The sequence below is a fragment of the Anopheles maculipalpis genome, chromosome X (genome assembly GCF_943734695.1).
Source record: "Anopheles maculipalpis chromosome X, idAnoMacuDA_375_x, whole genome shotgun sequence".
Taxonomy (NCBI): domain Eukaryota; kingdom Metazoa; phylum Arthropoda; class Insecta; order Diptera; family Culicidae; genus Anopheles; species Anopheles maculipalpis.
In genome coordinates this window covers 10759982-10785463 of record NC_064870.1, presented here as the reverse complement: position 1 = coordinate 10785463, position 25482 = coordinate 10759982, and the positions used below count along the sequence as shown (strand labels likewise).

General features: G+C 42.8%; 4 protein-coding genes across 4 annotated transcripts in view; 1 reads left to right on the top strand and 3 right to left on the bottom strand.

Moving 5' to 3' along the window:
* LOC126556789 (alpha-1B adrenergic receptor-like) overlaps positions 1 to 25482 on the bottom strand; it is a 462834-nt gene that overhangs the window by 112328 nt on the left and 325024 nt on the right. The gene's annotated exons all lie outside the window — the stretch shown is intronic.
* LOC126561477 (cytochrome c oxidase subunit 6A, mitochondrial) overlaps positions 1 to 25482 on the bottom strand; it is a 382637-nt gene that overhangs the window by 133052 nt on the left and 224103 nt on the right. The window lies entirely within an intron of this gene.
* LOC126563239 (sesquipedalian-1) overlaps positions 1 to 25482 on the top strand; it is a 228175-nt gene that overhangs the window by 55422 nt on the left and 147271 nt on the right. The window lies entirely within an intron of this gene.
* The window catches only part of LOC126567869 (prolyl endopeptidase FAP), a 299756-nt gene that overhangs the window by 162304 nt on the left and 111970 nt on the right, over positions 1 to 25482 (bottom strand). The window lies entirely within an intron of this gene.

Below are 25482 nucleotides of genomic sequence, written 5' to 3'. Positions count from 1 at the left end.
ACATGTGTTAAACTAAAAAAATATTTTTGTACGAGGATTCGTATGCTTGTATTTATTTTGCTTATTCTTGCCCTACTCACGGTTGAGCACGTAGTGATGACATGGGCAAATCACCATTCCGTTTCCAGGAAACTCGGTCATGAGGCAGGTTTGAGTCCACTCGAGCTGGTTGACACACTGTGCTTCTCTACGCGCGGTCCCGCTTCCGGCATCCTCATTACTGCGCCAACTATCGTATCCTTCCTGCTTTGACTATGTACATTATATCTGCTCCGCCAAACAGCTCATCTACCTCGAGGTTCATTCTCTTTCTGTTCCACATGTTCTTAGCACTCACCGTTCTAAAATGACGTATGGTGCCTTCGGATTTCATTGCTAACTGTACGAAGTAATGAGCAAACAACAAAAACTGAATACTTTTAGGCGCTTTTCAAATTAAATTTAAAAAATAGTCCAAGCGATTACTGCCTCATAATAGCTCACCGGCGTCCGGGTGGTGATGTGACAACGGCGCCGGTCTTTAAACGGATCTTATCCGGATCTTTCCCCCGTAGTGAGGAGTGAAATGATCATTGTGATTGCATAACTTTCGGGGTATTTAATCTATATCAAAATCACTGTAGCAAAGTCGCAGAAAGATCGTTTGTGAAAGCTGATTTTAGTGTCTTACACTACTTTCTCAACGTCTTTGTATGTTACTACCTAAATCGTACAGAAAAACAAAAAAAGCTTGAAAACAACCTTGCAATACTGCATTGTTTTAGTTGATCTTCAACTCTCATCGTTGTAGGGAGTGTGACCCTTTACTTCTTGAGATAACAAACAAAAACACACCTTTACCAAGAAGCGCAACAGTTCTCGAATAGCTAGACACACAATTCGAACGAGCCAAAGGTAAAAAAAAACCTTACGGAAAATTTCATAATCTTCCCGCCTGCGACTGGCGTTGGAGGAGCTTTAGGCGCTCACGGGCGGCAGGTACAATCGCTTTAAAGGATTGAAGATGGAAGCCTTAACACTCGCACCGGTAAGTAGCGTCAAGGGGCATTACTTATCATCTTTCCTCGCTTTGGAGTGCGCTGGAGCTCGCTGGGCCTGTGTTGCGAATGGTCCGAGCCCTTGGTGGGCTAGTGGCAAATGCTCAAGTGCTCGTTTAGTGAACAGTGAACAACCCACTCATCGGGCCGAGCCGACACGCCGATTGGGATGGGTGGGAAGTGGGTGGGTGGGGTTGGAATAATAATGAGCACAAGAGCTAACGCCAGGATCAGAGCTGTGTGTATTAACAGGGTTTGCTAGGTGAGCTTTGCAAAGACGCTTCCCGAGCAGGAGCTCGAGTGTGTTTTGGTGGCTGGCTGGAGTGGTAGCTGTTGATCGTCGGAGTGTGTATTTGGTTTTGTGTGTCTTGGTCTTTTGGGGTGGGTGGATTAAGAGATTATTGTTATGTGGCGAAGGATCCACTCTAGGTGTCCAGGGTTGAAGTATGCAGCAGGAGGCAGCACTTGGTAGGTGGATAAACTGGGATATCTGGAGAGGTTACCAGTTTGTAGTTGCCTGATGATCTGCATCTTCAAGTTGGGAAGCTCCATCGTATTGGACATAATATCTTGAACTTCAACAGTGCGGGAGGGTTCAATTTTAAAATACATCACAATATGACGCAGAGTCCTCTTGCTGGTAGAAGCAGCAACTTCAAATCCCGAGTGTTGGGTCGACTGTTCCAACACGAAACTCAGGAGAGAAAAACACAAAAGCCGTAACAGCAAAAACAGAAGCACAAGGCACCCGAAAACAAATAAAGCCATCAAAACCGATTGTGCTCCCTCATGGACTTCAAACCATCTCCCACTCTTTCTCGCACTCTCTATTTCCCCTCTCCAATAAAACACACACACACACACATTTATATCGGCGCTTCACGGCTGAGCGGTAATTAATTTCCATTTATGCTCCGTACGAACCTCGAACTGGGTGTCGATGCGATGAAAAGCGCCTGTCCATCCATTCGCCGGTACCGTCGGTGTGCCGCGATTGTTACATAGTATTGTTTTGCGAATGTGTGCGTGTGTGGGTGTACTTTTTTCCCACCAGTCCATTCCACTTCCGGGCTACCGTACGCGGGTCCCGGGCGGTTAACCCGAATTTTCCTCGCCGGATGTTGGAAAAACCAGCTTGTTGGCTACTATTGTCACCTCGCTTTTTTGTTGCTGTTTCCCGAAACGCACACTAATTTCACCGATGAGTTTTGCACGGCCAGGGTAAGGAGGAATGGTGTGAGGAGATAAATTTTTCCCTTACCCCTTCACTGCCACACATACACGCGAGCAAAGGGGATTGCCATGGCCTTTCGTTCGTTTGAATTGGTTTTTATGTTTTCATCTCCATTGGGTGAAAATGGTTTTTCCTCATCTTCTTTATTGTATATGGCAAAGTCTGTGTGTGCATGAATGTGTTGATAGCTGATGCGACACGTTATACGAAAAACAAGCCTTGTGTGCGTGTGGCTATACATATGGGCACGTGTCCAGATGGGAACAATTTTCATTTTTCGTTTCCTATTTCTTTACCCTTTTTTCAGGGCACAGTTATTACGCCTGAAAGTATACTCCACTCTCATCAGCAGCTGTGGATATGCCATTTTATCTTCCGTCATTAACCTCTTCGTTTTCAAGTGTAAGTTATGAAGCTTTTGTGTGTTTTTATTTAATTTCTTCTTATAGTTTCGGCTGCTATTATCCAGTTTCCCGTACCTTAGTACTGCCGTTTTTATTGCACTTCGTTACACGTTCTTGTGCCTTTAAATGACACCGTTTCCTTGCGAGCTTCGGGAAGGTAAATCAGAATCGCCAAAAAAATAAAAAATAAAACCGAGCACAACCATTCTAAGTCAAGCTTCTAGGTTCGCATCAGGATAAGGCAAGCTCATGAGCATGGAATTCAACATCGGAAGCACTTTTACGAGCGATTTGTAGCGAATGGGCACGCAAACACTGCGTCCCGGCCGCTAGTTGAAACATTTCCGACGGATTAAGTGCATAGAATCCGGTTTTTCAAAATGGTTTCCAGGTTTCAGGTCGAACAGTGAAGACGTGTTGTGAGGAATCAGTTTTTACGATTGACCGAGATTGCGTGCTGTGTTTGGAGCTTACACGAAGAAAAACATATGTTTGTGTGCCCATAAACGAAACGAAATGTTTAAAACGTTTTTTTGCTTAATTGTGTTTTTTTTTGCTTTTTCGACGATTGCATACATTGAGGGAACTATTCTAGGCATTCCTAATATTTTAGGGTATCTTCGAGGCTCGTTATACCTGAAAGCATGCCACCATTCACTAATTCACCTTAAGCTTCTGAGAAGGAGCGCCTAAATTTAGACAATAAATGCACTATGGACCTTTCATGGGTAAAAAGTAAAACTAAATCCATTTGATTATTTTGTTTTTCGTTATATAAAGTAGCTCCTGGTCAAGCAACGACCTTACGGTCGTTAAACCAAGAAGAAGAAGAAGAAGTAGAGTGTGGCCAGCAGATTAAAAATTGTTTTCATTTTGCTGACGAATGAAAATGACAATTTGTGTTGCTTTTGATTAGATTTTACTATCGTTGTATAGAAAAATGTTCATGAAATACCAGGCGGCTCCATCGTGGATCTTAGAAGATGTGAGAGCCCTCATTTGCTCTCATTTTGATGACATCTGCTTGGAAAACTAAGCTAGTTCTAGTCAAAAATTATAAGCAGTTAAACCGAAACAGGTAATCTTATCGCCAAACGTTTGACATTTGTTTGACATTAACAATTTAACGAAGGTCTACAACAATTTTTTGACAAACACGATAGTAGGCCACAAAACATTGTAGTCAAATACCTAGGTGCCGTTAAAAGCTGATAGTGCCCTGAAAAAGGGGTCGTTCAAGTAGTGAGGGTGGTGAGATGGGATATACAGAGGAGGTCTATCGCGAATGCGACGAGAAGGGGCGTAAAGGGGTATGATAGAAAAGAGAGAAGAGACATCAAGTTAAGTCCATGAAGCAGGGGATCCGCGATGAAGCTACCATGGATATGGAAATGTCGATGGGCTCAAGCACAAAAAAGTGACTACCGACAGGAAACAGGAGGGAGGAAGAGCCAGATGATAATCAGAAAAAAAGCTATACGCGTTGCGCTGAATAGTCTCCAGCCTGGCCATCGTAGTTAAGACTGAGGCAGACCATACTACAGCTGCGTATTCCAGAGACGCTCGAATCCGGCTTCAATACATGCATACAGACAGAGAGGATCATGTGTTTCTGAAGATAGCCCAGCGATTTGTTATCTTTGCTGATAAGATAACCAACGTGGTTTTGAGGGAGAGTGGTCAAGCCACACGCCTAGATCATTTTCAGAAGATACACGACGGATAATTGTATCACAGAGAGTGTACTTGAACGAAATATTAAGGTATCTCGTAAACGAAAACACTCGACACTTATCGGGATATATGACTATGGCACTCGTGGGACACCTCAGACACACAGAGAACACATCTGATTCATGAGTTTGAATCGATTTTTAAAATGTTTTATTAATTAATTTTTCGTTATTTTAGTGATTTTATCACTCGTTCAATGAAACATTTCATAGTTCGTAACAATCGTTTCAAGAGCTTTAAGAACCTTGCAGAAGAACTAGTATCAGATCGTAAAGCACCAAGCGTCTCCATCGTGAAATATTGAAATATTGTAGCATTTGAAATCAAATGGTGTAAATGATATTAAAAAAAAAACAGTTGTATTCTAATAGTTTTGCCACGCAGTTCACATTGTGAATTAATAAAAATTTAAGGAAAAAAAAAGATACATCTGTAAACGCCCAACGTTATGCAATCAAAAACAGCTACTAATTTTAATTTTCACTCATTTTGTCTATTTCGTAAACAGTTAAAAATGCAAGACAAAGAGTATTACTTAGAGTTTGGCAATGCTGATGAAAGATTTGCCAAAGCTGCACCATTAAAGCCCATCAAAATTACGCAATTCCCTTTTACTCATCAACTCCTGGCGTTGGAACTACAGGAGCATTTATGTGAATGCATCTACTGTTGCCTCTTTGCGTTGTTAACCCACGCAATACAACCGTAGAATGTGTAGTTTGTTATCCATTTTCTTCACCGTTGATTTTTTTGTGTTTTTGTTTAACCATCCATTACCAGAGTGCGTTATTCTTGACGGACGGGTTCATCTCTTGCCGTTTTACTGGCAGTAGTGGATGTAATCTCATTCTCTCTTTCTCTCTCTCTCTCTCTCTCTCTCTCTCTCTCTCTCAATGTTTCTAATTCTTTCAGCAGAAAGATCCCTAGTTGAAACGCAAACATTCCACTCGCTGGGTCACCCTTCCCGTTCCCTGTGTCTCTCATCTCCAGCCAGAGTTTGTTTTGTTATTTTGCCCTCATTTCGCTCTCTGCCAACCCGGGAAATGCGGTAATGCCACGAAAAGACGAAGGATAGTGGTATGGGGTTACAGGTTTTTTTTGTTGTTTTTGTTGATGCTTTGTTTTGGAGCATTTTTACAAGAATTTAATAAACTGAATTCTTCTAGTGGGCTTGAAGAAATTTCTTTATCCTGTGTCCCTTCTTCTGTTTTTTTTCCTTTCTTCGGGCGGCACAAACACCGGAAGCTTATGGCGGAAGGGTATGGACGTATTGATACAGTACGGTACACTATGTGGCCCACAGTACGATGGTAGAATGTGTTGGTTGAAGACAGCATCAGCAGCAGCAGCAACATTGTAGCAAGCGCCTCCAACGCTCATATGTTGTCCTTGTAGGAGTTCCTGAAGGTCGTGACGGAAATACTTCCGAGAACAGGGGCACTTTTGCCCACTTTTTCCCGCTAGCATTTAGTTGGCGTTTTTGTGTATGCTTCCCTCACGCGCTCGAGCGTAGCAGTAACTTCAACGGTTGCGTAAGTGAGGCGGTGTCGTAAATACGCAAAACAAAATAATCGACCATTTCGGTGGGAGAGCAACGCCAGCACGGAAGTTGGTGAAGTATCCCGTATTGATGGAATTAAGTAGCGAATGCTGCGAGGGACCGGTGTGAGTTATCCGAATGAATCCCTCCCCGAATTCCTACGCCCGGGATGGAATTGAAGTTTTGGCCATGAAGTTGCACGGCGGCCCCAAGCAAAAGCCCACGCCTGGTATGCACATCTCAGCAGAAGAAGAAGAAAAAAAAGAAACCACGGAAGGAAAATGAACGGAAACGACTAGAGCAAACAAGAAGCAAAATGAACAAGCAACCCGAGAACCTGTGAGCGTGCGGATAATTCGTGGCCAAAAATTTTGAAACATAAATTCATCACTCAGACGAATTTTGGTCCTCGGATCGTCTCGGTCTTCTGTCGACTATAGTGCTATTTTTGGCGAGGTTTGGAGTGAGAACTTTTTTCTCCTTTCCCGTCTTTTTGCGTGGTCGTTCGCGAGACTTAATAGCGCACACTTTGGTGGCGCGTCCAGCATCGGAGTCAGTTTCGAAGGGAAATTTAATCTCCGCAAGTTATTTATTACTTCACCGTTTCGGGACGAAAGCGTCCGGTGCTGGAGCCGCGGTGCAGTGTGTTTGCATTTGCCCGTCTGGTTCAGCCTGGTTGCATTGATGGGAAGGCAATTTTGCATCACGCTCACCTTACCAGCGCAGGACACACTGGCTGGGAGTTTTAATTGTGTGGTGAAATTGATGAAGAAAATCGTTTTCTTACAGTAAACAGATTGTCACCAGTTTTTGGTAGTTTCGGTTACGGGGAGGGGATCGCTACTAACTTTGAAAGAGTTTTGGAGAGTTAAAATAACGATAGATTCTAGGCAAAATTTTTTCTGTCTGGATAAGTGGATGAGAGTTGGTTTGGCTTATACTTTTTATTGACAAGAGAATTAGTTTTCTTCAACTAAAATATTTTCCTAACGTACTTGGTTGGTCTTAGAAATCGTCGATACTGCTTGGGACAATCATAGTGTGGTGGAGAAGAAGAACTCGGTTGCCCGGTGGTAAAGGCGACAGCGGCGCTGGTCTTCAAACGGCAGGACCGTGGCTCAAATCCCATCCGGACCGTCCCCCCGTAGTGAGGACTGACTATCCAACTATGTGGTATAGGGGAAGTCTAGTAAACCATTCGATAGCCGGCGGGACCTTTTTTTTAGAGCCGAGAAGAACGGAACTACGTGATTGCGATCCAGCTGTGCGATCCATTATCTATCTTTTCTTTGGCTGTCCAGGCAGTCTAAAGATTCCAGATGATAATCTTCCTTACTGGAATGTTGGAGACATCGAGGCCTTACCTTTGGTACGGAGACTCTTGATGCTCATCGGCGGAGCAAGTCGGCCAGGTGACTTTGGATATTCAGAAAGAATATCCCTTACAGGTAGATTGGAAGTTTGAGGCCTTACCTTGGGTAGGGGGACACTCAAACCTCTGAAAAAAATTGTTCGCAAGGTTTAGCTTGTTGTACTTATCTCTAGACGGCTCCTATGTGACTGAGAAGACAACTTTATTTATACCCAATTCTTCCAAAAGTTTCCCTAAACTGCTTTACGGTGCGATCAATTGCTGCACTTGCAGAAAATGTGTCGCCATTATTATCGCGGTCTGAAATTATGGTATAGAGAATTGTTTATTTCTATGAGATTAAGAAATGTCTATGTTAATAAAATTATATTAAGATGTATAGTAAGTATGCAGCAGTAGCTGCAGATAACGATGTCAGTGGTGAGAACTGTGCGTACTGCAGCCTTTGTCGTCTGCTGAGATTTAGAAGACTTCGAGATCGCACGAAAGATATATCGCACACTAAATCGCCCGGAGGTCCACGAGTTCTGCACCAGAAAGTATTCTTCGGCGACCCTCTGACCCCCCAAGGTCGAGGCGTCGGGGAGCACAGCTAGCTCGTTGGCTGGATCATCATCAACGTATGCATTAAAAAAAGCCCTGCTGGTCGGTCTAATAATCAGTGGTCAATGTATACTAGTTGACTACATGCTCTACACATTTGAGAGCTTTATCTCTTTATTTACAGTAGTTCCTGTCGGCCGTATAAGATCGGGCAAATATCTATCAGATTCTGGTCTTTCTGGTGATTTATAGTACAAGGAGCCTCCCAATAGTTGCTACATGCATCACAAAGATGGCGAAAAGAGCTGGAAGAATGGAGCGTTTGGGGATTCTTGAGGATCTCAAGTAGCCAAACCAAATGTGTCCCAGTACCGTTCGAGCGCCATTTTCTAGATGATTTTAAAAAAGATAATCTCAAAATCTTTCAAAATAATTGCATGGTCCAAACCAGAGATGAATTGCTACGACCTTTTGATCGAAAAAAGTTTGACCTATTGAAGTGACTGTTCCCAGCTGTCAATAAATTTCATCTTTACTCTTCTGATATCTTAAACGAAGTAAATTGGAAACCTATTCTTGCAGGATGGTTTAATTTCCAAGAACCATATTAATGCAAAGAACAACGAAAGATTCCTACCTTGGCTCTTTCTTCCCAACACGAAGGCCTGCTCGCTTCACGAAACAACAAGCCACGAGAAATTCCACAACTTTTTAATACAGCAACGGTTAAATGGTTTAGGAAAATTAAAATCCACCAAATCTTCCCCTTCCGCTTAGCGCCCTCCCACGCAGCTGGAATGAATTTGTGCACAGGAATGAGAAGGTAGCAATTTCGTACCATCGTCTGCCGGAAAATCTTTCCCCTTCCACCGCTTTCCAAACTCTTCCTCTCGTCCCAGCTCTCCTGTCTCGTCTCATCGGTGTAGGCATCAATTGAATCTTTATCCGGTGGATCTTTTCACGCTCCATTTGCTCCGTCCGAAGCACGCCGGTCTGGGTGGAGCCTGAACAGTAGTGGTATCCATAATCCTAAACTATGTCACGCTGGCTTTTTTTTATGATGTACACCATTCGCCCGGTTGACTATGTTGCGTTTCGCCCGTGCGCTTGCGATGGCAGTCTTGTGTGTCAAAATGAAATGGAGCAGCACGTGATCGGACTAACATAGCTTACGAGTGGTGTGTATCACATTGATTTTGAGTGGGAGGCGAGCATGTTTTTATGACTCTTCTTTAGCCCCTCGCATCGCTCAAGAACCCAAACGAACCATTTTATCTTTTCGTTTTGGGGTGCGGGATGTATTTAGAGCAACAACAAAAAAAGGAAAAAGCAAAACTAGTTTTGAAGTTGTGTTTTTCTTTCATCACAAAAAAAAACGGTAAGAATAAATAAAAGTAAAAATGATAATATTTCTTTCTATCCTTGGTGCATCGTTAGCAATGTGACAGCGGGACAGTTTGTGCGTTTGGTCTACAAGCAGCGTTTTCACCCGTAAATAATTGCGTTCCTCTACGAGCTTGGAGCGAAACTTCGAAGTGATTTAGTAATGATGGATCGATTATAATGGTGTCTTGTGACGGTTCTATTGTCACTAGCTGTAGCTTATCGCTTTCTCGACAGTACCCGTGCTAGGAGAAATCAAATATTTTCTCACGTTTGAAACATTTCCTTTCCCTCAATCATGTGATCTTTTTGATATCTTTCCCTTTATCTTACTGTGCACAGTGGCCTACATTCAGCATCTTTCTGGCCAAATGTATTTTTTGTGTATATTCTAGGCTGGCTTGAAATCAAACTTTTAAATGAGGTCTATCTATTCGTGTCGTTCATATCACGGAAAATCTTGTATAATTGTCATAATTATGAGTACAATTGATTTATTACAGCTGACGCAGTGCACTCGCCATCTTTAGATGAAGTCATTAGTGCCATCAAACAGCTGGAACGTTACAAATCAGTTAGCAGCGGTGTGCTGGCTTGCCGTTTTCATGCAGTGACTGATTGTAAGGATATCAGACCAAGAAGAACTATCGGGCGAGCGAAAACTAAGTACTCCCATACACCCACTGTACTCACAGGGATCTTCTTAGCTTCGCAAATGACATCAACATAACAGGTTGGCTGATAAGTCCCCGGTCTGACACATAGATGGCGCTGCTAGTATTAAATGCATATTATTTTTATATAGCACCAACCTTCAAATGATTCGTGTCAAAATTTGACGTCTGTATGTCAATTAGTTTGTGAGACAGAGCGTCTTTTGTCAAGCAACTTTTGGTTGCTTGGCGAACGAAAAAAGAACGAAGAAGAAAAAAAGTGTTGTTCCACCAAGACAACGCACCGTGCCACAAGTCATTGAGAACGATGGCAAAAATTCATGAATTGGGCTTCGAATTGCTTCCCCACCTACCGTATTCTCCAGATCTGGCCCCCAGCGACTTTTTCTTGTTCTCAGACCTCAAAAGGATGCTCGCAGGGAAAAAAATTGGCTGCAGTGAAGAGGTGGTCGCCGAAACTGAGGCCTATTTTGAGGCAAAACCGAAGGAGTACTACCAAAATGGTATAAAAAAATTGGAAGGTCGTTATAATCGTTGTATCGCTCTTGAAGGGAACTATGTTGAATAATAAAAACGAATTTTGACAAAAAAATGTGTTTTTCTTTGTTAGACCGGGGACTTATCAGCCAACCTGTTAATCGTTCTTTTAACTGTAGTGATGAGTGAGGCATAAACGTAACTGAATATCAGGTGACGGATTCGATCTCTAGCTGATAGAGGAGGTCTGTTTCGGAAGCTCCCTTGATTTGCAGTTGATAGTGAAGCTGAAAATTTATTCAACCGTATTTATCGAATAATTGATTCAATTTTTAATTAACACATAACAATAATTAAACATATTTTACCCACTAGCATACCCACTGTTCAATGTCAAAACGCCTCTTTAGTGCCTTCGCACTAGTGAAAAAAAAAACGAGCTTCACTCAAACATTGTGTAGACAACGAACAAAAAAAAGGAAAGCAAGACCCAACTCAGACGTACGGTGGAAGAAAATCGGGTGCAATATATGGAGTGTGTTTGCTTTTTTAAGCATTCTTTTTCTCCCCCATTTTTTTCCGGGTGGCAAATCGTGAAGTAGGTGTTTCGGTTACGGAAACAGAAGATTGAGCAGAATCCGTTTAGAGAATCCCGAACTGACGCTCGTTATACGTGTACGAGCAACAATCAGCCTGGCAGCGCCGAGGAAAGGAAGCTCTGGTGGAGCAAACCGACTGAATGCCAATCGAACTTCTAGCGCGAAAATGGGTGCGGGGACAAGTGAGCAAGGGACAGATTGGTGGTAGGATTGACGTGGCAGGCTTGCTAGGGCTGGTAGATCTTCAATCGAGAGGAAGGAACGTTCGGATACCTTTTTTGTTGTTGGTTCCATTCCTTTACCGGAAGTCTCCATCGATTCGCTTCTCATAGACACACAATTTTTTCCGCTCCGATTTAAGAACGGAAGAAGTAGCTGATACGTGCGTGGTATCATAAAACCCCTTCCTTCCCAAACATGGGAACAACTCCAAACTTCACCAAAATAGGGAGAAGGAGATTTAGGGAAGCAAAATACAAAAAAAGCATCCGCCAAACTCTTAGAAGAAAAAATCACCCTCGTCTTTTCTCGCTTTCTAACAGGACATTTTCACACATACAGAACCACAAGGATTCGAAACGAATCCCTCGTAGCAGGGAAAGGTGAATTGATACAACAACAATATATTTTATTGGCCCCACTTGGCGTACCGGAAGTGGTACCGGGCTCAGCTTCCATCCTGCGAAGCGGAGCAGAGCTACATTGTGCTGGTACCCACACACACACATACACACACACGGAGACGTTCTCGTGGATGCTTCTACACAAAAGCAAACTAGTGTGTGGCACGATAAAAGTCAAACAGAGTCGAAGTCGATCCGTCGTCATACCATGTCCGTATACCATGTGGAGGGGATGAGAATTGTTATAATACGGGGTTGGGTGATGCTATCTTCCAGTCCTCGGAAAACTCTTATAAACACTCACACACACACAAACACACTCACATATTGGCGCACAGAAGGCGCAAAAAAAAAGCAGTCCACTGGATCGTGGTCACGTCACCGGGGTGACGAGTTTTTTCGCTCGAACGACCGAGATTTCACGGCGTTGTTTTTTTTTTCTTCTCCTCTCTGTGGCCTCTGCTGGCCACTACAGAATGGTTTTGAGATCCGCAATCTTACGTGTACGAGCAATGTCCAGTGTGTCGACTTCTCGGTTGCATGGGAAAATAATAATAAAAGCCATCGTATGCTTCTCTTCAGCAAAAGCGGGAAGGTGATGAGCGTGATGAGAGAGGGGAGGAGGGGTGCAGGAAAGGGTGGCAAAATTGACAAAGCCACTCTAGCAAAACCGCATCATCGTGCTCGTGGATCGTGGCGTCATCACGTCATCAGCACCCCCTTGTCATGTGGCTATTATCTACTGTTAGGAATGGATCCTTGAAAAAGGAAGAAAACAGCCGGACAAAATGGAACAAGGCAGGCGTTGGTAATGGTAAGTGGAAGGTTTTGTAGTGGATGTTGTTGTCCCCTAGTTTACTTCTTCTTGTTTTTTTTGTTTCCTTCGCTTTCGTACGTGTGTAACGGTTAAGTGATTTAAAGTCTTACATTTGCTTTTTTTGATTTTTGATTTTTCCAAGTGGACTCGAAATCAAATCACAAATCAATTCAATATTGTTTCTTGTGATTTTGATATTTAATTTCGTTACAGCAAAATCGCAACACAGTAATCGTAACGTGTGTAGTTTTTTTATTGACATAAAGATTTCAAAGTTTTATTGCGCCTTAAAGTATGCATTTCGAAAAACAAGATACGTCTTAGAGAATATTTTTCTTCGGGATTCATTCGTTTCAGTACGGTATTTAGATGGAAATTTACATTGTACATTCCTGCTGAATTATTCATCCATTTATGTGTTTGGCGATCCAAAGTTCAACCTTAAATTGTGTTGCCGTAAAACGAACCCAAGCACGGCCAATCGATTTTCGGTTGTAAGCTTTGGTTCCTACCTGCTTAATAAATTCATTATTATCCTTCCGATCGATGCTATCAGGCCTCAAACAAGTGTCACAGTGCCACCATGACGGTTCCGGCCTGTCACGCTTCATCGTCCAGCGAAACGCGCGTGACAATGCTTAGTTTTCTGCCAGCGAAAAATAAAACCCCCACGCTTGACATTGAAACCAGCACGACGGTACAAAAATCCCTGACGGAGTATTGTATTCCCCCCCTTCTGCCATCACCATGCCGTTGGTGGTGATCGGGAATGGAAGAAATATTGAATGGAAAATTGCAAAAACCGGTACCGAAATCGTCCTGCTTCCTTTTTTTTTTTTTGACGTCGGCCAATGGGAGGAAAATATTCGGAAGCGTAATCGTTACGGGCCAATCGTACCCCACTTTTATGGGCGCTGCGTGAGTAGAATCAATTGCTGTGGGGTAGATTAGGAATCGATGGCGATCGGTGCAGGCACACCATGTGGGTATGTTTTCGAGAGCTTGTCAGTGAGACATTTCTTACCTTCTTTATGGCTGGACGGGTGACGGTGTCAGTCGAGATGTGATTGAATGCTAAGCTGCAAAGTTCTTTGAAATGGTAGTGTTACATACACTGGAGTGATGGTTAGCCTCTAGCCTCTACTACTGGTAGCTTCTTAATAGAAAATATGGTTGTTTTGATGCTCGGAAAGCAAAACTTTAGGCGTATTAGAAATGAATTATCTACAAATATATCTTTTCCGATTGTCACTACATATAATTGTAAGTAATCCCACTCTTTTTAATCCCAACTATGATTGTCGCCAGACGTTCACGTTCAGTATCTAATAACAAGCCCGTTAACCGTCGTATCGATGATTTGCATACCACCAGGCGAACCTTTACGACTTACGAACACATACGTGCAGAGAGCATCACATCCAGAGAAGCTATATCATTTCAGCAATCAGTGCATCCGTATCAGCGAACCATGCGAACAGTGCACAATTTCACAAACGATCTTCCGCGTAATGAAACACCGACAGTCATGCGGGTTGGTGGAACATTCAGGCGCACAAGACACGCGGAAGGGCGGACGAAACCAACAGCGAAAGCGTAAATCCGCTACAAAACGAGGCGGAAAAGCGAAAACCTCCACGTCCCACCAATGCACGCAGCCTTCCCGTCCGCCATTGTCGTTGGCATATTCTGCTTTCGATTGATCGGATGTGAAGGCAATCGGAAACAGAATCAAACACGAAACAGGCGTTAAGTGGGTGGCTGCTGGCTGATGAAAAAACAAACTTCCCCAGCGAAAACGGAATGAAAAAAAAAAAGCGGCAACTACTGTTGTTCCCTCGCTGTTCGCTGTTTGTTATTCATGCATTCAGTTTCAATCTGCACTCCGCGCCGTACACTCACCGCCCATCCTGGGGCAGGTGGTTTGAGACTGTTGTTTGAAAGTCGATTTTGACGATTGTAACCCGCCCGCCTCCTCGCCGTGCCTCTTGCCAGTCAATTATGCTACCGAGACTGAGCAGCGCAGGGGGTTTCGGTTACGTTTCGTTTCGCTGGTTGTGCAAGAGTTCAGCCCATCAAAAACATAATCTTCTATTGGTATTCATCCTGTTCGCCTTCCGGGTTAGCAATCATTCTCGGCGTTTGCAACGGGGCGAAAACTGAGTTCGCTTTCATCCTTGGGCAGGGTGGGTGATTCTGTTTTCTTGTGTTTATTGGTTTGGTTTGATCAGTGTTAAAATGCGCTCTGTAATAGTTTACAGCGCAATTTTCAATCTCAAATCAGCGTTCGATGTTTAGTAATCTGTTAACGGCCAGAAAGTGTGCAATGTTATGTGCAATCGATTTTATTTGCATTGTGCGATATTCGAATAATTTAGAAATGGTTCGCCTCATATGTGCTTGATCGGAAACGAAGTACCACAAACAAGTGCATATATTTAGGCGTTAAATAGGTTGCACCCAGGGAACTTTATAAGGTAAATGAAGCAAAGGTCTAAACAATCTACAATCTAATGAAGAAAGATAGTGAAAGAAGGAAATAGACAGAGAATAAGAGGAATAGAGGAAGAGAGAGATTTCAAGAAAGAAAGAGAGAGAGAGAGAGAGAGACAGAGATAGAGATAAAGTGAAAAGCGTAAGCTGAATAGATGACCGGGAGACAATTTTCTTACTCTTAAATTTTTTTTTGTCCTTTTTAACCACTTTTTTCTCTATTTCATGCATTACACAATCTGATTGTTCTTCAGGGAATAAAGTATTATAAACTTAAACTAGAAAATTATGTTTTTCCTTTTTGGTTTCAGATGTTTGGGCTCTGTTGTAGTTGATACAAATTATTTATCTTTATTTATTTATGCATTTATTTTGCATACAACGGCTTCCACCGTATTGTAATACCGCATGTAATGACTGTTAATTATACTTAATTTAGTTTCTATACACTAAATTAACGGTTCATATCCTTTTTCTTATCCCGGACTTGCTGGGTTGCGAATAGTTAGAAATATTATTACCAAAATAAATTGCATACATTTTGGCGTAGGTGCATGGAAACGTGATTCTTGCAATGTTCAGGGAAAGTTCGATTATTATTATTATGTTTTTTCTTCTCGAAATTCATGCCCATCTGAACTTCAAAGCTGTGGAGGACAGCTCCACACTTTTCAGTAGGTTATCTGCATCCCGAAAGCCTCTCAGTAGGCAAAATTCGGCAAAGCCCGACCGGAATTGAATATTTTATGGTCTCCATCCATCTATCGAATCGAGCAGTCTGTGTTTTCATCACGGAGACGAACGATTTTAGTCATCGAATCGTTACACTCAGTACACAGCTGGTTTTGGTAGTGCTGATATGTAATGCTTTTGATTCCCACGCAAAGAATTGAGCAGATCGTTTCGGAGCTCCTGATCATTTCTGTTCCAAAAAGTACCGCTGCTATTGCTTGTATCCTTTCTTTTTCTTTATGTTTCTCTCTCTCTCCCTCACTCTCTCTCTCTTTCTCCCCCCCTCTCTTTCTCTCTGTCTCTCTCTCTCTCTTTCAAATTCTTCATAGTAGGGCAATAATATATTCCTCCCGGTTTTGCAAACTCCCCCAAAAAATCACAACTTAAGCTCCTTGCCGGTTTGAAGTGTTCGTCTTCCTTCTTTTTTTTTATGGGAAATTTATCACTCTCCAACCCCAAATGCGCTCTACTCTACTGCACCTTATGTGTCACGCTCTTTGCCACCTCATCATCGGTTTACGATGCTTGACGCGTCCTCCTTTCCCGGTCGGGGCTGGATGAATCAGCACTTGACAGGAGTATCGAGTATTTTCACATTTTTTTTGTGTTATGCGGGGAGGGGGGGGGGGGAGGGGTCGAATGAAAGGAAAAGAACAAACGTTTGTATAGCAGCGTAACTGCTGAAGTGCTTTCACTCTCGTTGGGCCGTTTTGTGTAGTGATTCGTATCATTCGCCGTGGAATCACTTCTTGGCTTTGTTGAGCTTCCTCAACCGCCGCCTGTCTTCTTTATGTGGTGTGTGTGTGTATGTGTGTGTGGGTATGAGAAATAAATACGAAAGAAATACAATCATTTTCACTCACATCTCACAGTTCTGGAATTGTGTAGTAGCAAGCGTCTGCAAGGGTTAGGCTTCCGGTTTTATAGGTCTTGTTTTACGATCTATTCAAGTTTTTTTTCCTCTTCAATATGTGGCAGTGACTTATTTTCTGATTCTTTATTTGTTCTAGTTCTGTTGCTACAAGGATTTTGCGAGTGTTTCAAGTGTATCGATGAAAATTGGCAAAATAAATTATGGAGGGTGGCAGTACACTAATCAACTGAAAATGAATAAATTGACAAGGATGTTTCAGTGCGTTAGTATTTGAGCATACTCATCAAGGAAGCATTGCATGACGTTATCGATATCAAATACAAATTATAGCCACACATAGTGTTATGAACTAAATTTCGTGGTAAACAGTCAAATTAATTGCTTATCTTTAAGCGTTCAAATTTACTTTATCCGTTTTTGCTTCAGCTGTACACCTGTTTCTGCTTCTAATAATAGTCTCAAAAATTTCACAATTTCACGAGATTTTTTCAAAAAAAAAATTCGCCTGAAAGTATGCAACATTTCATACTAAATAACGTTTTGAAGCAATTCCACTTAAGAGCAAGTGTTGTAAAACTGTCCAGCCGTATCTCGTCGTTTGCAGTCTAAAATTAAAAATAAAATCCACATCCAGCACGGTGGCGGCTATCGTCTAATGGTAAATGTTGGTGCTAATCCTCTCCGTCAAAAGGAGCCGGGTAGCGCCCGGAATTGATGCGAACCCACTTAAGCACCGGCACCGGAGTTCACATGTATCGCATAAATTCATACCAGCCCTGCTAGTGCTAGTGCTACAACCCAAAATAGCCGCGAAACGAGGGGGGTAATGATAAATCATATCCTGCGCCATCCCGCACGTAAGTCGTGCCCATGTCTTGTGTGGTGGTGTTGGGGGGGTACTGTTCCCAGTTTCTCGTGCTACTGTTATCTTGCCGGTAGTAATCTTCCGTTGGGTTGATTTCTTTTTTTCCCTCTTTGCTGTCTTTTACTCGCTCTCCATCTCCACTGTTGCGTACGATTAACGCAAAGAAGTGGGTCCATTTTCCCAGAACGCAGAACGGCCCAACGTTACGGTCGTCTCCGGACGACTCTTTTTTTTCCGTTGTCCTTTATCATCGCCCGTTCATCCCTTTTATCGCTCTGTAAATCATTCTCCGTACCACACAAACACACGCACATACACACAGGACATAACAGGGTAAGAGAGAAAGCTGGTAGTTTCCAAGCCAGCAGGCACAAGGGTAGGGAAAACCCGTGGAAGATGGAACAGGCGACCGAACCATTCGAGTAATTTTCATCTCCCGAAGCTATTTGCACTCGACTGCGGTTAAGTAATAAAATTTCAATTCTTCTCTCATTACTTATATGCGGTACGTACCGCACCTTTGTGTTGGGATGTGCCTAGCCAGCCGGCCAGTGTGTGGTGAGGGATTTTCCCGTTCCGTTTTTTTTTTGCTGTGCTGGAGTTGAGCATTTTTCGGCACAAGTTGGGAGGAGCTTTAAAGCAAATTAGTGTGCATGCGTGTACCGAAATGGGTCCAAAAAGACCAACGAATAGTTGGTTTGCTCGTAAGATAAATTGCGGTGCTGATTAAGGGTTGCGCTTTGCTACACGTAACACTGGAACATTTTGGGCTTTCTTCTTCCTTCGGCGGGAAAACTTATAAATGGCCAAAATAAACATGAAAGTGAGTCAATTTGGAATAGAAAGCTCATCGAACGTTCCCACCCCCGGGAATGGGTGGAAAAAAGGTGCAACAAAATAAACATAACAACATCTTCCCAAGTGAAACGTGCCTTGTGTCAGCTTTAGCCCGCACACCAACAAAAGCACACATTGCAATGTAAAGAACAAAAAAAAAAAAAGTTCCTGAAAGGCCGTCCTCCCGAGTGGGTAATAGCATGATGAGCAAATGGAATAAAATCGTCAAAACCGGATATGCTAACGTGCCGTTCCGGAGCAAAAAACAGCGCGACACCGGCCGCGCTTTCGTTTTATGCTTCGCACTTCGCAGCACGGTTGTTGTTTTGATACCATCCCCACTTTCGCTTGATTATGCCTTTGATGAGGAAATAAAAAATTGCGCCTTACGCCAAAGTTTCTAAATTAAATTTACATTATTTTTCTATTTTCCTGTGCGCGTACTGAAACACATCGCCGGTGGAAAACGGGACTGAAGGGCTGGGAAGGAACAACGATGTGAAGACGTGAAGATGAGTTTTCCAAACTAGCAAAGTGCTTAGCCCGGGTTGGTTTTGGTTCGGTAGAAATGACAGCCACATTTTTAGCAGACAATGAATTGGAAGAAAGGAAGTAAAATAATACTAGAGAATAGTGGAAGAAAACCGTTTCGGGTGTGTAGCTGCGTGTGTTTGTGTGTGAGTTGATCATCTCATTAGGTTCTTCTGTTATTCTTGTTCTGAGCTAAAGGCCTATCACATGCAGCATATTTGTGCGTTGGGCTTAAGCTAACGTAACGTATTGGGGGATTTATTTGAACCTGAACGGCAACCAGCTTTATGGTGTTGAAATGTACATTGAGAAACTTTTTCGCGCTTCAATTTACACTTAATAAGTTGCAAAATGCTTGGGTTCGATTTAGTAACCATTTTAACTTTGAATTAAATTTTACATATTTTGCATGAAGTTTCATGAAATATTTTCTCATTTTTTGTGGAACATATGTGAAAAAATTGATGAAAATCATGCTCGCCCTTAGTAACCGTGAATATTAATTAAAAAAATTCTACTTGAGTAATTTTACTATCCACATTTCCCTGAAGGAATTATTCACGCCTGAGAGGTATGCAAAGCTGAATACAAATGGTGTATCGTTTGATTTGCCTAATTGAAGTTGTCAAATGTGAAAAGGCTAGGAGATGCTTTCAGAAGGAAAAACAACGCTAAGATAATGGTAGTATCCGAAGAAATTTGTGAAATATGGAAAACTTTTCCACTAAATTGAAAAATTAGATTTTCGGTAAGAAAGGTTAAAAAGATTTATTGTTGTGATTTAGCAACAATTCATATATTTTATAAGCTTGTAAAACTTTGTATGAACCACGAGGCGAACAATATGTATAATAAATAACAAATACATGAAAATTATCGGTAAAAGACTACAGAAGCCTAGACCTAAATATTGGACCTTATATGAAACGTCTTATAGTGGCTTTTAAACGTTTCTTGGCCGATTTACTGTTGGATGCGATTTACCGAGGGATTTAACTCTAAAACTGCTTTCCTTATCACTGTAAACATTTTTTCTATCATCCATCCAAAAAAGAACGCATCAACAAATTGCCAAGAAGATATTAAAAACAAACCTTTTGTCCTACAATACAAATAAAGCTAAAGTATAAAAATAAATAATAAAAAAACAAACAGAAAATGAAAAGAGAGAACACAAATAAAATGCAAATGCAAAATCCTTACTACGAACAAACCCCTTACACTCGTTCATAACATGTATAACAAAATAGCAAAAAAAAAAAAAACATTCCAATTTAGTTTCGTTTGCGGAACCTGATGGAACCGGGCTGGGTGATGGGAACGAAGCATAATAATCATAATTTTATGAGCCGACTACTTCAAACCATTATCGTGAAAGAGTAATGTTATGGCCCAGCGCGCGTAATGCCACCGCGCCCGGCACATATGCAACCCGCGCAACATCATCATCGTACGAAGTGCTGGCGGAAGTGCTTCGTGTGAGTAATTTCTTCGTGTGTGTATGTGTGTTGAGTGATGAGTAAGAGGGAGAGAGAGAGAGAGGGGGAAAAAAGGTCAAAATGATACGTTTGAATGAACCCAACGGCATTTTTTTTTCTTTCCCTGCCAGCTTTAGCCATCTCTATGCGGCTTATGGCGTTATGCCAGTCTCCGCATCCGGGTGAGGCAAAGGACATAAGCGCGCGCGTAAAGTGGCGATTTACCGTGGGATCCGTGGGTTTTATGGCCCATTTTCGGTGGAAGATTCATTGCTAATCTTGGTATAATCGAAATCTTGCTCTCACTACCACCGGAACCTCGCATTCCTCTTTCCCGCTCGCTACCGTTTTTGGCGGCAATATTAGCACTATGATGGACGATGGTGCGCACTGAGCCGAGACGCTTGTCCGGCAGGGTCGGGATATAATGCCCGGTTTGTTGATTTTATTACGACAATGCGCACGATTACGGGCTCAGAACCGGCACGCTTCAAAACGGATGCACCAGTGCGTTATTGCCACCATCAGTTTACAGCCATCAAAATTTCGAATTCATTGCAAAAACCCCCGGCGCCTTGGGCTAAGCTTGATGGGCGGTAGTCTATGCGGTGTCGGTATGTTTAGAGATTACGTAAAATATAACAGAGGGTGGTTATGGTGCGAATTATGCACCAGCTTGCGTGGAAGTTCTGGCGCGATTTTTATAGCCATCTCATTTTCGCAGTAAGGAAGATGACAGTAATTTCAATTACACTGACGTATGACGGGTAAAATTCAATCGTGTGTGTGTTTGTGTGTATGTATGTGTATGTGCTTTTGATCTAAATAGAAGTAATGATAACATCATTGGGAAATTATTCATAGCATGTAGAAGTAATGTTAGTCAATTTGGTTTTGTTTTCCTAAAGTGTTTGAAGCCAAAACAGAGGCGAAAAAACATTATTTGAAGTGCCTTTGAAAGCGTCTAAATGTATACAAAGTATCCTAAATTTTATCGCTTCTCCAGACAAATTAGGATTTCGTCTGATGCTCCCTGTGAACGTTCGGGACTACCACTTCCTATAACACTTCAGACGTGTTGGTGAAAGTAAAATTCTACCAGTTTATGCTAATTCTTCCATTATCAATTAGGGCTAGCTCCATGGTTCGTTGGCTGTCGTATGTTCTTTTCAAGCATGATCTTACCTTAGTGATCCTTGCTTCAAATGGTATCCCCAAAACCCACCTGTCCTGACATCTCACCAGGCAATAACATTGAATAAAGGGAGCCCATCATAAATTTATAGTTATGACCACTTGAACCGGCCTATTTGATCTGCCCCCGCAAAAGGGCGACAGCTCGTCGGAGAATAAAAGTTTTCCCCAGCTACGAGAAAAGTGTATTCATCACCCACCCAACAGCAGTACCTGCCAACTGACCGAGAAGGTTAAGGGTGTATCAATTTTCACCAATGTCGCTCAACTTTACGTTACCGGGCTGCTTGCTTTGTGCGGGGCAAACCGATTGCGACCTTAATAGTTATCCGGAACCTCCCACCATACCAATGCAAAACTGGATGTCGGGAAAATCAATTCGACACCTTTTTAGCAACGAGAAAACGAGCCCATTTCCACATTGCTCCCTACCTGGGAGCGAGATACTCGCTACTTTTGCCCCCAAAGTTATGCATGCCACTCACGTGCGTGTAGTTTCCGGACGTGCTCGACCGTTTGTTCCCAGGCTGGGCACAATTTTTTGTATAAAGGGGAGAGAGAGAGAGAGAGAGAGAGAGAGAGAGAGAGAGAGAGAGAGAGAAAGAAAACAAGTGAAAGCTAGTTAGTGTGTTAGGTGGTTTGGTCGGGGAGAATAGTAAATTCTTGGTTGGCTTTTTTTGGTTTATCGGTCGCAAAATGAATAGGAAACAGTTGAAAGTTTCAGAAAGTGGAAGCAACCATAACAGCTACTAGACGAAACAAAAATGATACTTATGAAAAGATAGCCAGAACCTTGGAAAAAAAGATCATTGATTTGGGTGCTGAGGAGTATTTCTTTCATGCTAAGAAGGTTGACCATTTGCTTGGTTTATTTATGTGGAAGTAAGGAAAAATTCCTCTTCATTACGAATATCCCAAGGAAATACCCCATGAACTCGTCTGCTTCCTAATTAAGATAAATAAGTGAGATATAAGTGAGTGAGATATAAAGTTATATAAATCAATTTTTTTTAAATAATGAAAACCACATGATCGACCAAATGTTTTTAATTCGCCAACTAAGGCACTGCTAAGGCAAATTTGAACTTAATTTGAACGATAAAACCCTTACTAGTGGTTATTAAGGCAATTTTATCAACAGGAAAAACTTGTGAAGCCGCAACCCCCCCCTCCCCATCAAACGATTTAATTTGTTAATTATTTTAAAATCAAATGCCTAAATGTATGCAAAGCGCAGCACATGCAGCCAAGGATAAGAAGTGCGATGTAAGTGTCCTCAACAATGATAAGATTAGTTAGTAAAAAATATAGCTAAAATTTGAATTTAGTTTAGAAGCCCTCTCGGTAGCGTAAACAAATTACATATTACATGAGACTTAACAATACATTACCACAGTACAAAAAAAGAAAAAAAAATTCCACCGAAACTGCGAACAGACAAAACACTAAGTGGTTGGACGGGAGGCACGTGAAACATTGATGCGGGTAGTCAACTCCATCGCTGAAGTACCCGGTTCAAACGCGTCACCCACGGAGTAGAGCGCGCAACACATGCGGGTCAACGGGTCACAAGAGCCGAAGGAGCGGGGCATCGAAATGGCTAGCCAGTCTGCCGTGCTGAATGCGGTCATCGAGAGGTGGTAACCCGAGTAGAAGACACCTGGTTCTGTACACCAGATGATGGTCCCAGGACCGGAGCGCGACGCGTAGCCCTTCGTTGGATAGACTCAAGCCGCGATAAGTCTCGAGTAGACGATGGCCACCATACTTCGCTGGCGTACTCCAGCACAGATCGAATTAGTGAGCAGTTCAGCGTCTTCATGCACAACGGGTCCTGCAGCTCACGCGTCATGTTGGCCACCAGTCCAAGCAGTTGACTGCATCTCGCTACCACATGGTCAAGCTGCTCATTGAAAGAGAGGCTGCTATCGATGAGCACGCCGAGATCCTTGACGCAATCAGTTCTTCTGAGAGTTTGGTCGTTTAAAGAGCGCTGGGGTCCGCGAGCGACTAAAGGAGATTGTGACGCATTTATCGACGCAAAGGGTTAAAGCATTACGCCTGCACCAGGAATTAAACTCACACAGGGAGGTCTGGAGCTGAAGGTGGTCGTCCGGTGTACGGATAACCCGATAGATCTTTGCGTCGTCAGCATACAGCAGGTAATTGTCTTCGGGAAGTACCATGGACACGTCATTGATGTATAGCGTGAACAGCAAGGGCCCCAGATTGCTGCCCTGAGGGACACCGGAAGTTGCACGGAGAGATCTGGATAGATGCGAGCCCAACCTTACTGAGTAACAACGATCAGTCAGGTATGATCTCAGCCATGTCACCAGAGGCCCAGGGAGGCCTAATCTGTCGAGCTTGGCAATTAGAATAGTGTGGGACACACTATCGAAGGCAGCTTTAATATCCGTATAAATGGCATTAACTTGGAGGCATTAAACACCGGAGTTAGCCATGAAACCTTCCAGGAGGCAGGGAAGGAGCCCAAATGCATCGACTCTTTAAAAATCTTTGCTAACAAAGGGGCCAAGGAAGAAGCGCAGCTCTTAATGATCGTCGTTGGAATGCCGTCTGGGCCCGCGATGAAGGAGGATTTGAGGCGGCTGATGGCATTTTTTTTGTTTTAGATTCCTTTTCATCCCGTTATGACCTTCAGTTAACACCTCAGCATGCTTCTACGCGTCCTTGGTCGGACGACGGTGGATTATCACGGCCGATATGTAGCCCTTATCACCTGAAATATATTCAAAGGCAACTTTGTTCCCGAGTTACAGGATCGGTTTAATTATGTGTTAAGAATTTCAGAGAGCAAGACACTTATTAAAATGCAAATATTGTTTCTCTTTTCATATACTGATTGTTGTGAGGGTACCATTTCAAGCAATAGCGCACAAAGTATTTGAACGAATGAGTTTTGACCACACCGAAAATACACTGTCCAATAATATTGACATCTCGCAGTGCTACACAAATTGTTCCAGGGCGGGGCTTCCTGAGCCTTGTACCCCTTTATGTGATTGGAAATTCTCTTCAATACTGTTCCAGCTGGTAACCGTTCGCAAACAACTGCTTTCTTAGCGCACTACAAAAAATCGCAATCGAATGAAACATCCTTTAATCACCATCGCATTGGCAGCTGGCAGTTTTCTTCTGTAAACGTCTTTGTATGTGCATGTGAGTTTAATATTTTCTTCAAAGCAATATTATTCCAATATGATTGAACCCGGTACGGGGCGTGCGAAACATGGGCAGCGTAAAAGCATTGCAGCAATCAGGGCGCATACGGTGCACGGCGAGCGTGCTTCGATACATATATCCGCGATATCTGCCAGCCAGGTTCAGCAGATTTTAATTTTGTTAGAAACGCTACACGGCTAAAGTGGAGGAGTTTTGCACTTTATTGGGCAATCCCGGGGTACCCGGATTGCCAATCGCGGTCCGGTCCGATGCACCGAATCACTTTGTGGTTGCTTCTTTTTGGATGGGATGGGCAAGTAGTGGAGTACTGTTTCTAGAGTTCAAACTATCCCATCATCACGTTACGAAGCGAAGGGCGTAGTAGTAGGGGAGGTTCTGTCGGTTTGTTCGGCTCCTCGTTCTGCAAAACTTTCGAGATGCTTCGAAGCCTTTAATTCCCGTGCTGAAGGCAGCTTCGGAGGAGACGATCCGTTTTTCCACGATGAACGGGGAAATGAAAAAAAAAACCCTTTCCGAATTTTCCTTGCACTTTGCCCAAGCGGTCGCATCCGTGCGGCAGGGAAAGCAGTCGACAGACGAAGGACAGTGTAGAAACATCTTGGCGTTTCTGCTCCCAACCATCTGCTCCCTCCAGCCTGCTCCCTGTTCATCAGGGGAACATCGGTCTTCCGCTTCATTCGTTCGCCCGGCGTATAAGGAATTTAATATTAGATTTTCCATCATTCATTTTCTCCGGGCGCTGCACGTTCGGTCAGTTTGTACATCCTTCCTTCGCTTCGCTCCTTACCTTTTGCTACTTACAGCCTTCCCCCCCATCTTTTCGGTTGGTTCCGA